The sequence below is a fragment of the Manacus vitellinus genome, unplaced genomic scaffold, assembly GCF_001715985.3.
Source record: "Manacus vitellinus isolate BGI_N305 unplaced genomic scaffold, ASM171598v3 scaffold_17_pilon, whole genome shotgun sequence".
In the NCBI taxonomy this organism is placed as follows: domain Eukaryota; kingdom Metazoa; phylum Chordata; class Aves; order Passeriformes; family Pipridae; genus Manacus; species Manacus vitellinus.
The window spans coordinates 11,671,535-11,684,612 of NW_021939256.1; the positions used below are offsets into that span (position 1 = coordinate 11,671,535).

The window sequence follows — 13,078 nt, forward strand, 5'->3', positions numbered from 1 at the left end:
CAAAACCTCAGCTTACTTTATTGTATATATTGCATTTGGAACAGGCAAGAAGATGGCATTAAAAAAAACCCAACACAATAAGAAGATCTTGGTAAGCCTGCCCAGTGGCAGGGTAGTGCTGTCTGCATGTTTGCCACCAGTGTGGCAAATGCAACACAATACCGGTGAAATCTGGCCCCTGACATTAGCAGCAGGTACCTGTGCTATCAGAACGTCACCATTGCAAAATTAGTCTGGGCCAGAAGTGGGTTTGTGGTACAAATTTGAATTACTTTCCTGATAGAAGGTTTGTGCTGCTTTCACATTAGTTGCAGAACAACAGACGTAATCAGACATATGATGCCACATAAAGCATTCTAGCATGAAGTTTACCTGGCAAAACAGGTCAAATGCGTTTGGACCTATGAGTAAATTCCTATCAGACTAGTGTTTTACAGCATGTGGCTCCAGCACTTTCATCCTGACACAGAGAACTCCTAAATTAGGATTATTTTAACACTAAATTGTTGCTTCAGCCTGTACCTGTAAAACCAGATGAGGAAAACATCCCCAGAATGAGCCATTTCCCTTGAAGTAAGTAGAACTTTATATGACTTTGGGTCTTTGTTATTGCTAATTTAGTAATGCTTTAATCTGTTTTGTCAATGTCCAGTCTGTAGATTGCTTTGTGTCTTGGACATTTGTTTGTCTGACATCTTGGAAACCTCAGTAACAATGTCAGCAGATGGAGAAAAGTATCTTCCTTTGAAATACTCATATTGCCTTAATTTGGGTTGCTTCTGCATCTTAAATCTTATGTCTTCCTTCCTTAACTTGAAGCACAATTTAATTAGTATTTGAAAACCCAATATATCACAACTATGTCCAAGAGCTATATGATTTTCATTAGATATTGTGATTAGTCACATCTGAGACTTCAAAATGAATTAGCTTCTGTAACACTCACATTGCAAACTCTTAGCCTGAAGACATTCTGCTCTAATTGCTCATCATTTCACACAGATACTAGCAGATGTTTTAGCAAGAAAGACTGGTTCACACAAGACACTAAGCTGTGATTAACAGGGTCTTGCAACACTTGTTGGTTACTCAGGTGTTTTCCATCTCTTGGCTGCAAGATTCTGGTGCCACAATTGGGGAACAGGAAGGTGAAATTACAAACAGCTGCCAGCTCCAAGCCAAAGTACAGCCTGGGTTTATGGGCTCTGAGGCTCAGCTCAGCTCAGCTGGGAAAGAAGCGGAATGGAGAAAAGAATTACTCTTTGGCAGTATTGTCCAAGTGATGGTTTGGGTGTGACTAGGAACATGGTGAAGACAGTGCTGTGATGCCCAAGTGCTGCTCACCAGTCTCTTAGGGTCAGTTTTCTCTCCGCTTCCCTCAGACTTCCCTCATTAGTCTCTGCTGCTGAATATATTAACATGATATTAATGTGCTCTGTGTGACTTAGCAACTCCAAGTTTTCAGGTTGCCGTAGTACTCTTCAAATCAGGTCCAAAGGCAAAAACAAATATAGAAACAAGGTAAGCTCTGAGGATTAGAGCTTCTTGAAAAATAACTCCACAACAGATCTAGTGATGGAAGGATGCAGATTGATAAGTATAGAATTGGTGGCTGTGGTTTTTTTTCACTAAAGACTGAAAACATGGTTTGTGAAGACAGCTGGCTAAACAAGGATGAAAGTCATCGAAGGCTTATGAAGTTTACCTCAAAATATTTACTATCAATTGCTGGAACAACCATTTGACCTGCTCTAGAAAACAGTGTTTCAGAGAAGAGCATGTGCCTAGAAAGGAATTGCATCCTCTTGCCTGTATGCATACCTTCACTAACAAAATCCTAGAAGATGCTGTCCTTGAAAGTACAAGAGAGCAAGAACTCCTATGACAGGAGCAGAAAGAAAGATTTAGGATGCAGTAGAAATGGAAGAGCAGACATGAGGGTCAGAGGAACAATCAAATATAATAAGACAGTTCAGTCAACTAGAAAGCAAAGAGTGAGGGTAGTATAATAGACATAGATAAACATAGGCAGCTGAGCAGAATACAAAACATTTAATTACAATATTTTTCAATACATAGCTCAGAGTCACCTGAAGTATGCAGAGGCCCAGTTCAGGAAAACCAGAAATATTTCATCACAGATTGCTCATGTAATCTCTAGTATTCTCCACCACAGAATGTAGCATGTGGGAAAAGTTCCCATAGGTTCACAAATGGCTTTAAACATGATAGAGAAAACTCAGTTGATGGATGTTAACTACAAAAATACCATCTTTCACTCTGGAAGACCATTGGTCACATGCCAAAAAGTGCCAAGAGCAGTCTTTAGGGGAAGAATCATTACTTAACAGCCCATATATACATGCATCTTCCCTACATGTCCACTACTAAGTCTTAGACAGGGGGTAGAGAGATTTTTTATCTGATCCAGTGCATGCACCCACATGAGGGCTGGCTCATACAGAAACAACTGAAGGTAGCACTAATAGTTGAGGAAAGACCAAGAAAACTTGCTCTATAATCAACTGGAGGCTCCCGTTGACTGAATTAAGGTTAAGGCTGCCCTTGGAGAAACAGCCATGTCAGTATCGAATATGCTTCCTACCATCCAAGGAATGGGATGCAACAGCTGTCCCTGTGCGCCATCCCCCTCTCCAGCCTGCCACTGGGATCGTTTGCTGGGTGTGTGGGGGCTACTACAGCACAGCCAAGTCTGTCAGAGCCCTGAAGTTGTTCAAGAGTAGTGTCTGGCTTCATTCAGCCCCAAAACAGGGTGATAAATGACAGGGACTACGCCCTATATTCTAAAATGAGCTCAAAACTGGGAATAGGTACTACTCCAGTTAAGTCTGGAACAGGCATCCTAAAAGCTGCGCATAAATGGGTATTTCTGGGTATTCCTGTTCAGCAGTGCACAGGAATGTGTTGTGAAGCTTCTCCTGGATAAAATGCAGCTTTTCCTGCCACTGGGTAGGAGCTGAGAAGCAGAAATGTGTGTGCACCTGCTGAAGCCTGGTAATTTCTCTCACTGAAAGCTGTGGTGCAGCTGGAGGGACAGCGCTGTGCTGGGATGGGTGGGCCAGATCTGGGAGGCACATGAGTAGATGATGAGGCTCTACCCAGCCACCCACGGCTGCCCAAGCAGGGATAGAATGGGAAGAGCCAATCACAGAATCACAGCATTGTTAGTGCTGGAAGGGACCTCTGGAGATCATCTAGTCCAATGCCCCTGACAAAGCAGAGTCATCTAGAGCAAGTTACACAGGAACGTGCCCAGGTGGGTTTTGAATGTCTCCAGAGAGGGAGACTCCACAACCTCCCTGGGCAGCCTGTTCCAGAGCTCTGCCACCCTCAACATAAAGAAGCTCCTCCTCATGTTGAAGTGGAACTTCTTGTGTTTTAATTTATAGCCGTTGCTTCTCATCCCGTCACTGGGCACCACCAAAAAGAGTGGCGCCATCCTCTTGGCACCCCCCTTTGAGATACGCATTGATGAGATCAAATGCTGGTGCCCAGCCCGGCTGCATCCTGTCCTGGAGCGTGTCTGGGCATCCTGCTGCCGAACAGCCTCCCAGCAGTGCACATCAGAGGGCGCCCCGCACGGACCGGCCTTAAACCTGCGGGTCTGGGGCTTTTCCTCGGTTTGGTTTCCTTTGTTTTGTGGCGGCACCCTGGGCCTTGTCTCTTGTGAAACTGCTGTAAAACGGCTCCAAGTGTAGGCAGGTTGCCCCCGGGGGGGCGACTGCTGCACATGGCAGCTCTGGCGCACGGCTGGCAGTGGGGTGCCCGTCCCTTCCCTTCCCCTGCCCCGCCAAGGGTTTGTGAACGAGAGGGTTTCCCCTCCCGGCAGTCTGGCAGCCGCTGCCCCAGAAGACCTGGCTCTGGGGTGTCCCAAATTGTCCCGCTCGCTTCCTCAGTGGGACCCGTGAGACACCTTGGCTGTGTGGACATTCTCCTCAGCGAAACTGCCCGGCCGCGAACCGGCAGAGGCGGGATCTGCCGGCGGCCTTGGCTCGCTCTGTCCCTCGCATCGTTGGATTTTACACTTGAGGCTCTGGGAGTAAGTGAAAAGTCCCATGCTCCTACCATCCCACTGCATGTGAAATGCCGCTGAATGAGCCCACAGGTTTCCTGGTTTTCGCTTGTTGAGAAAGAACGGCTGATAAAGCTGACGGACACGGTGCTGCACGTGGTTAATGGTTAACGAAAGAGTGCAGAGTGAGCACAGCAGAAGTGAAGACCAGATTAGTCACTGGAAAATCCTTATAAATTTCTTGAGGTTAAAATTCCTTTGCCACTTCTGGTAACGTCTTCCTCACAGGGTGGGAGACTATAATAGAACCACAGAAAATACCTGCTTCCAAGGTACCTGGAAAAGGAGTGAAGTCTCTTAACAGGTAAGGATAAATTCGGTAATGTCTGAAAGTCAAGTTGCCTCTGCACTTTCACCAAATAATCTGATCCAACAAGTCCACATAATGTGTTAAGTATTAAACTAGTCAGCATTTAGAAGTGCAGCATAATATGCTAGATGTAAATCTATTTTAATTGACATGTGCTTTGAGCCAACTTTGTTGAAACTTCGTGAATTCTTGACTATATTTTGAAATCAAAACTCTGCAATTCACAACATTTTTAAGGGAATCTCTTCTTAACTGCTTCTAAAAATTGACTTGAGGTCACTGCTGGTAAAGTGAAGAAGCCTGAACGGATGGCAGTAGCTCTAAGTGATGGTATACTGGGCAGTCTTGGAGCTGAATTCCAGCTGACAAGGTAATTTTATTAACCTTTGCAAACTTGGTCAGAAAAAAAGTTATTATTTGTTTGAAAATTTAGTTCTCCTAGTCCTGTGGCTTTATTTCATTGTAACAGTGTCACATTAGGCTTGTCCTCTTGTAGAGATCCTGTTTATGACACAGGGACTGGAGCCATCCCCATAAATTGACACTACAATTTTACATGGGGCTAAATGTGAAACAGCAAAAATTACTCCAACGCTGGTAGGGTTCAGAGAGCAAGAAGATAATGAAATTGGAACTACCATTCATATATATAAAATTGGAAAAGGAAAGGTGGAATAAAATGACAGTTTTTACCAATTACCATTTACATTACAGAAATTTTCTGTTATGTCAATGGTAAATTAAAGGGGAAAAAAAAGATATTCCAATGAAAGTGTGATGAAAAACAAGTTTCCAGTATAACTGTGATACATGCTGAAAGGTTTCCTTGGGTGCGTGACCCTTGACGGAAGAGCATTCTGGCATTCAAAGTGTGGATCCCCCACCAGTACCTCTCCAATTCCAGTGAGGAAACTGGAATTTCTTGCAATTTTGCATGAATAGGGGATTTACTAAGACTAAGGGTGTGGACTGTGGATTTTTAATTATACAGCTATGTCCTTGCTGCACACATAGTGGGGTAAAACTGTTGCTTCACTGGTAAAACGGAGACTGTCATCTCTCCTGTGTGTCTTGTACTGTGAAGACAGTTGAATGAAATACCAGGACTCGCGTAGGTAGAAGTTTCATGTATTCACCTGTTTAGAAGATATTATGGAAGTTCTGATAACAAAGAGGTTGCTGAAACCTCATATTTGAGAGTAAGGAGATCGAACAGGGCAGTTTTCAAAGGTGGCTGCAAGCTGGCACATCATTCACAAGATTATAATCTTGCGAAAGTGTGGAAAACTTGAGATATATTTTGCCTTGCCCCATTGCCAATCAGCTGGCTTCTGCTGAGCACATGGGAAGTGTGCAGAGCCAAGACAAGCTGGTGAGGGGATGGGTAATGGTGGCTGAGACGGTGTGTTGTTACACCGTAATGAAAAGAAAATTGCTAAAGGTTGTTTAAAGCTGTCAGAGAGTTTCTTTGAATGGTCACTTGGTACGTATCCATGGGAAATTTCTGTGTTGCTTCAGCCATCCCTTTAGTGTATGTTTCTTACTCTGTTCCTTCCATTATACATTAAAAAGAGGTCACTTCATTCTTCTGAGACGCAAAAAATTATGTATTTTTCAATCAGAGATAATACATTGTGTAATCAGCAAAATATATGGCCAACAGTATTTCATAATTCCATCACTGGTAAATGAAAAAAAAGTAAGTCCAACCTGTACAAAAAACCTTAACGTACTTCCAGCATATCCTAATCACAATCCTGTTATTCATCTCAACTAATTCTGTTGCCTCTGCATATATGCAGTCCTCCAGTGTTCCTCTGTTCCTATCTAGCTAATGTTCGTGCTGCTTACATCTTTTATCTCCTGGCAAAGATATATTACCTGTAGCGAACATTTGGAATGCAGCAACTGTCTCGTTGTCCATTTTTCACCTTCTTTCTTGATCCTGTGTAGATTGTATCTTCATCTATTCAAAACCAAATAACTAAACAGGAGAAGAAATATTATGGTAAATAGTCATTACTTGAAAGGTAAATTCGGATTTTAGTATTGGGTTCTTAGAGAGCTGGCAAGAGCATTGTACACTTAAAAGATTGTTCTTACAGTTTACTATTAAATAATAACATTGTTCTCCCATCTTGTCTTTGAAAGGAACATTTAGTTTGAAAATTCAGGGAAAGTTTGTTAAGCTTTGTCAAGATGTAGTAGAAATTAGTTTTATCTTTCCTGGTTGTATGTTTTCAAAGGAATTAGATGGTTTCTAGGGAGTCAAATGTAGTTTAATGCTGCTATTCTTGTATTATGTCAGATGTATTACTTTATTCCTAAGTTTATTCTTTACAATTTTAAAGGCAGACAGTGAGAGAGATTCTGTCTCTGAGAAGATGATGACTGATGTGAGGATTAATGGCACCACATGATATTTTTTTCATTGATTCTTTATCAGTGAAATGCCATGCTATAAGTCTCAGTATAGGAACATGGGATGATTTGAAGGCAAAGATGTGATGCCAGTGCTGTGTAACCTATCAAACAGTCCCTATAGAGGATGTTCTCCCCCCTGTTATGTACAACCTATCTCTACAAACCTGGATATGAAGTAGAGAAGTTAGGAAGATTCTGAAGTGATTTGAACAAAGATAACATGGAGAGGTTTCTGTCACTGAAAGGAAGATGAGGAGAGAGGACATGGGACTCTTCTGATCTTAACACTGGAGACAATGGAAACCATAATAACAGCAACTGTGCATTTCAGTAGAAGCTGCAATAATAATAACTCTAAGCCAGCGTTATTATTAGCATTTCAGAGTTTCAAGCCAATGGTGCCAGACTTAGGTTTGTGACATTCCTTATGCTTCAGAAAATTCTTCTTTTTTTTGTATACCAAGTACCGTCTGACTGCTAGGGTTACGTCAATCTCTGGTGTCAGTGTTACTGTCATATAATTTGGAGTTCCAGGGCTAGAGCAGCATGTTGAAATACATAGAAGGAAGCTACAAAAAGGAAGGGAATAATCTCTTCCTGCTTAGTGGATGGGATGTAAATAACAGAGTGAATCTGGGGGAAAAAGAGATCCTAGAAAAAAAATGCACTGGAGTGTATTGTTTAGGAAGGCTATAAATTCAGCATCAGAGTAATGCTACTGTTAAGTTGCTTATAACCCTCCCCTCTGTTTTGGCGTCATTTGTACTCAGTTGTGCTGTTGACAAATTGTTTCATTTAAATGAAAAAGACGTCACAGTTTTAGATTTTTTCTCTGACACATGACAGTGCAGGTACAGTTAACATGATGTAACATAAAAAGAAACAAGCATCATTACTGTGACTACTTAGTCATGTAAAAAAGCAAGATGGGAAATTACAGAGATACTGCATATGGTGCTTTCTGCTTTTAAAAACAATCTGAGCTCATAAAATTAGAAAGCATCCAGCTAATTGTAGAACCAGGTATATAAATTTCAAGGCGCATATACATTTCCAGATACGTGGGACACTCTGAAGGCTGCTGAAATGCCAGCATGCTGGGGAGATGGCTGGCAGACACCTTTTCAGCTCAGACAATACCCTAAACAAAATGGTCTTTCAGTGGGGCTGATATTGTCCCTTTCTGTGCTGTTTCTTTAAAGGGAGGGAGAGAGAATGAATGCAAAGGATTTAGGAGGAGGTGACATTTCTTTAATGGCATCCTGTAGATGCATTATCTCACAGAGACCTTTTTCTTTGTATCTCACTCTGATTAGCACACGTCTGTGCAGTTTTGAAATGCTTGGACGGTTTCCCTGAAGAAATACATGTGCCTTCCAGCAGCTTTAAATTGCTCTTGATATGTTTGATATCCTTATACATCTGCAAACCCATCAGAATCTTGCTGAGTTTTTGACTGTAATTCTTCCTGTGGTAATTATATTTTCTGCAGTTTTAACCACACATGATGTGAAAAAGTGTTTCCTTCTGTCTGTTTTTAATCTGCTCTCTTTAATTTCCCTGAGTAATTTCTCTTGGGCTTTTAAAATTTGAAAAACAGAAAGAAGTTCTTTATCTTCTCCCTCTACTCTTTCATTCCCTTATCCTTTCCTTGGTTTCCCTCATGTTGTTCTGTTTTCAAAGCTATCCAGGTCCACTCATTTGAATCTTCCCTAGAGGAGGGCATAAGCGTCTTTGAAGCAAAATCTTCTCTTACACTTCAGGATGGCAGTGAAGCCTCTTTGAAAGTGAAAATCAGAGAGAATATTGAATATTCCAGAACTGTTCCAACAATTGATCAAAAGTCCCTAGAATATTTTTCATATAACTCACTGACTTGTTCTTACTTGATTCAAACTTCTTGCTATTCTTGATCATACTACTTACTAAACAGAGGTTTTCATTCAACAGTGCCACCAAGATTGCTTAGACTAAGTCCATTAGTTTGACCCTTAAGATATTTTCCCCCCTTTGTGTGCTGTTACTTCAGAATTAATGTTACTGAGCTTCCTGCAACTCTGTACTGACTATTCAAGATGTGACATTCCTAGCTCTCCTCCCCAGTTCCTATGGCTGCATCTTTAATAGGAAAAGAAAAAGAGGGGGGAGTGGGATGGGGTGGTGAGATGATACCCTTTCACTGCGAGCTTTCATGTCTTACTAACAAATATAAAAGCCCCCAGGTATTGCGACTTTCATATATTTTAGGCAGCTGAGGAAGAGAAGTCTAAGAGACCTCCTTGGCAGGAACGGTGATTGAGATGGGTCATAGAAAGAATGGACCAGGAGGAATATTCACTGTAGTGATGGGTAGTGACAGGTCTGAGATGGGAGACGATGCATAAACCTGTACTATAACAAGATAAACTAACATCTAAGAGAATTTGTGGGAGAGAAAGAGAAATATTGTGTGTATTTCTCTTTTAAGGACAGGCCGAGGAGCTGGCTCTCAGAGATGACTTGGAGGGGATCTTATCAATGTCTATAAGTATCTGAAGGGAGGGTTTCAAGAGGATGGAGCTCTTCTTCATGGTGCTGAGCAATAGAAGAGGAGGCAACAGGCAGAAACTGAAGCACAGGAAGTTCCACCTGAACATGAGGAAGAACTTCTTTACTGTGTGCGTGACTCTACCCTGGAACAGATTGCTCAGACAGCCTCTGGAGTCTTTCTCACTGGAGATATTCAAGAACTGACAGGACACAATCCTGTGCCACATGCTCTGGGACAGCCCTGCTTGAGCAGGGAGGCTGGACCAGATGACTCACTGTGGTCCCTTCTAACCGGACCCATTCTGTGATTCTGTGGTCTGTTGCCCATGGTTACTGACACATACTGAAGATGTTTTGTAAGATGATAATATTTTCTGCTCAAGTATAAAAGACCAGTTAATTTTACAGAATTTGCATACCAAGTGGAAACGCCCAGGGAACAAAAAACCTGATCTTTGGAAAGAAAGAAACGATGGCTAGAGAATATCTTTTTGAAACTTCTGTCATGAAAAGTAGAAAGTAGGAAGGTGTTACAGATGTTTTCATATTAAATAGTAAAAGGTTAATAATTAAAAGCACCTCTAGTGGTGATCTTAATCTGTGAGGAAGACTCCATATCACTAAGTTTCCAAAATAATGTGCAAATAAAATTTAGTATTACAATGTAGAATCAGAGAAAATACTTGACTGTGAGTGCTTGGAAACCTCTGTACGATTGTACTTAACACTATTTAATAAAGAGTAACAATGATAAAGTGGTGTATACGGTCAAACTTCATAACAAATGGAGATATGGAATTATTATTGCCCAGAAATATAAGTTCTGAGACAAAATAATTTTTTTTGTTTACATTTACCTTAATTAAGCTGATTAATTCAAACTAACCAATTAAGTAATAGAAAGCATTGGTGAATAATAATAGCATAAGCATAGCTTTAAGGAATTGTCTTACTCAAATAGAAAGCAGCTCACAACCCAACTAGAGTGCCAGTACAGGCATCCCTAGGCAGTCACCAGCTTAGCAGCAGGATCATGCTGCAGTTCTGAGTGGTTTCACCACTAGCTCTGTGGCCTGAGTCAGCAGAAAAAGCAGGAACCTCTAACTAACTGGATGCACGTTACACATACTCCCATGGTTTTCCTTTTTTAATATTTTTTTTTAGCATTTTAATCTTTTTTCTTATGGCATAAACTTCTGTTTCTTAAGTATTCTTTTTCCTCCAAGGAAATTTATATCTAATGTTGGCATCCATCCCTAGAATCCTTCTTTTTATCATATCCTAAAGTTTATTTAATTATTTAGTCATACCTTCCTTTTTTGTTGAGGCTGATGACATACAGCCTTTATTCAGGTAGGTGTGTAAATTCATGCTTATATTTGTTAAGCTTCTGTTACAAGATCTTTCCAGACTCTACGAAGTCCTTTATTTGCTAATTGCTAACATGACAGGTGCCTCACACACTCTCTCTCCTGTTTTCTGTTGCCTTGCACATGCCAGAATTTTTTTCCTTGGCACTGCTCACTGAGGCGACGACTTGTCTCCTCATTTGTCTGCCTTGCCAGCTTTTAAATGGGCCCATATTGTGCCATTATCTTTAGATACCTGGAGACCAGGTACAAAGGTGTTAATTCCTGAGCAAGTATTGCAGGACCACACTCTGAGGCCTGCCACACCTGCCAGGATAGGTGCCTTGTTGTGTTAGGCTACTGAAAATAACATTTATTATAATGAAAAGTTTGAATTCAAAAAGTAAAACCCAGAGCCTTACAAATGTGTTTCGTGCTAATGAAACATAAGGCACAAAAAATAGAATACATTATTATGATTATATGTAAGTGTAAGGATTCTCTGTAGCTGCATCAGCAGCTCAGCTAGTTATACGGCTGATCTCAAGAATATCTGCCCACGGCACACAACTGTTGTGTGAATTCATGCCCAGGGTTGTTCTTACACCTACCTCTGCCTCCTTCTTTTCAAGGTTATTGATACATATTTCTATTGTGCATCGTAATAAGTGTGTTCTTACCTTTAGGTGATTTCCATTCTGGCACTATTTGAGAATCTGAGATGCAAACCTATTTTTTGTCTGTTTAATCTTACTTTTTTTTTTAAAAAAATTTTTTTTTACCATTACAGTAATTTGTTGCGATGTTGAATATTGTTCTGTTCATCCCAGTAATTAATTGCGTACTAGTCCTCAAATGACTTTAAGATTGAGTGATGAACTACTCATTTGCTACTACTGTGGGTTCCTCATGTTTCCTTCCAAGGCTGAAAAAAAACCAACAAAAAATGTCGTTTGTTTTTTGCTACAGTTGTTGCTTCATTTTGGAGTTCCTTTGGCAATGTTTTTCTAATTTTTCAAGAACACATTTCTTATCCTTTTGAATATATCTTTCTTAAAAATACATTGTGCCCTTTTGGAGCAAAAATTTTTGACTTAATACGTCTTTATGAGTAGTCCATTTTAAATGCTCATAAATTTGGGTAAAATATCATATCTGGCAGAAGGAGTTAGATATTAAAGGTTGTATAGGGAAACCAATGAACCAATGTTACTAATCCTACAAAATAAAAAAAGTTATTACAGATCAGTAAGTACTGTCTGCTAGCACCTTCTTTCTCAACTGTTCTTATTTTTTCTGCTGTTGAAAATGGCTGTTTAAAACCCCACCTTTTGGTTATCGTTTTATTTAGAAAGTCATCTCTAACTTGGATGTTTCATTGATTTTGAAACTTAAAATGATCTTGATGTTCTACAGGTTCCTTGGTGGCCCTCTACACTTGTGCTGTTTTACTAGGAAAGGCATATTCACACATCTTTAATTTTTCTTGGCTTCTTCCTAGCACAGAGTTCTATCACAAGTTCTTTTTAAGAACAAGGCTATCAAGGCTATTTGCTGCACATTGCTTTTAAGTATTTCTTTTTAGTGCATGTACGTTTGGTACATAAATTACAAAAAAAAAGGGTGTGAACAAAGGTGTGCTATTCTGAAGCTTTGAATGTTATTGCATCGTGTTACTACACCATAATTAAAATAAAAAGATTATCACATCTTATATAGCTGACCTTGCTACCAGGTTTTGATTTGTCAGCTTTTTGCAGTCTCTACTGCTCAGCACTATTCCATGTTAGAAGTGAATCCATTACTTGTTTTCAGGAGAGGATTGTTTTTTTGAAAAAATACAGTTCCTACAGAAAACTGGTGGTTACTTTAATAACAGAAGCCTCTGATAAGTTGTGGAAATGTTTCAAAATTACTAAGATGATACATCAAAATTTGTTGTATTCAAAGCAGAATAAAACACTCTTTTTCTCCAGAAAAGTACCTGTAAAGGGAAACTGGAAGGAAAACAAAATAAATGTAGATGTAGAAGCACCATTCATTTGTTTGAAAAACAGCAGAAGGGTTATCTTTTTAACCAAATAGGAAATCTTATGAATAAAAATGGCTTATTCAATAGATATTTAACAGGACAAACAGAGAGAAGTATGAAATGGGTAGTGCTAGATAATGGAGTGTAACTGAGCTGCGAGTAGAGGAGGTTGTGTCCTCTGCTGTAATTTGTACATCATTCTCTGCTTCACTGCACAGTGCCTCTACACTACCAGTTCGATCCCAATCACAATATTCAGCTCATTTTTCCTGGGGAAAAAAAATTAAGTTTAGATGCCTGATGAGGATGTGAATTCAGCTTCACTGTAAGAAAACCCACAG

General features: G+C 40.2%; 1 protein-coding gene across 3 annotated transcripts in view; it reads left to right on the forward strand.

The window, feature by feature from the left end:
- The first annotated feature begins 4,223 nt into the window (after nt 1-4,223).
- DDC (dopa decarboxylase) overlaps nt 4,224-13,078 on the forward strand; it is a 71,958-nt gene continuing 63,103 nt past the window's right edge. For all 3 annotated transcript variants that reach the window (XM_018070128.2, XM_018070130.2, XM_018070131.1), the window contains exon 1: nt 4,224-4,397. The gene's annotated coding sequence lies outside the window, so the exon portion shown is untranslated. The remainder of the gene's footprint in view (nt 4,398-13,078) is intronic.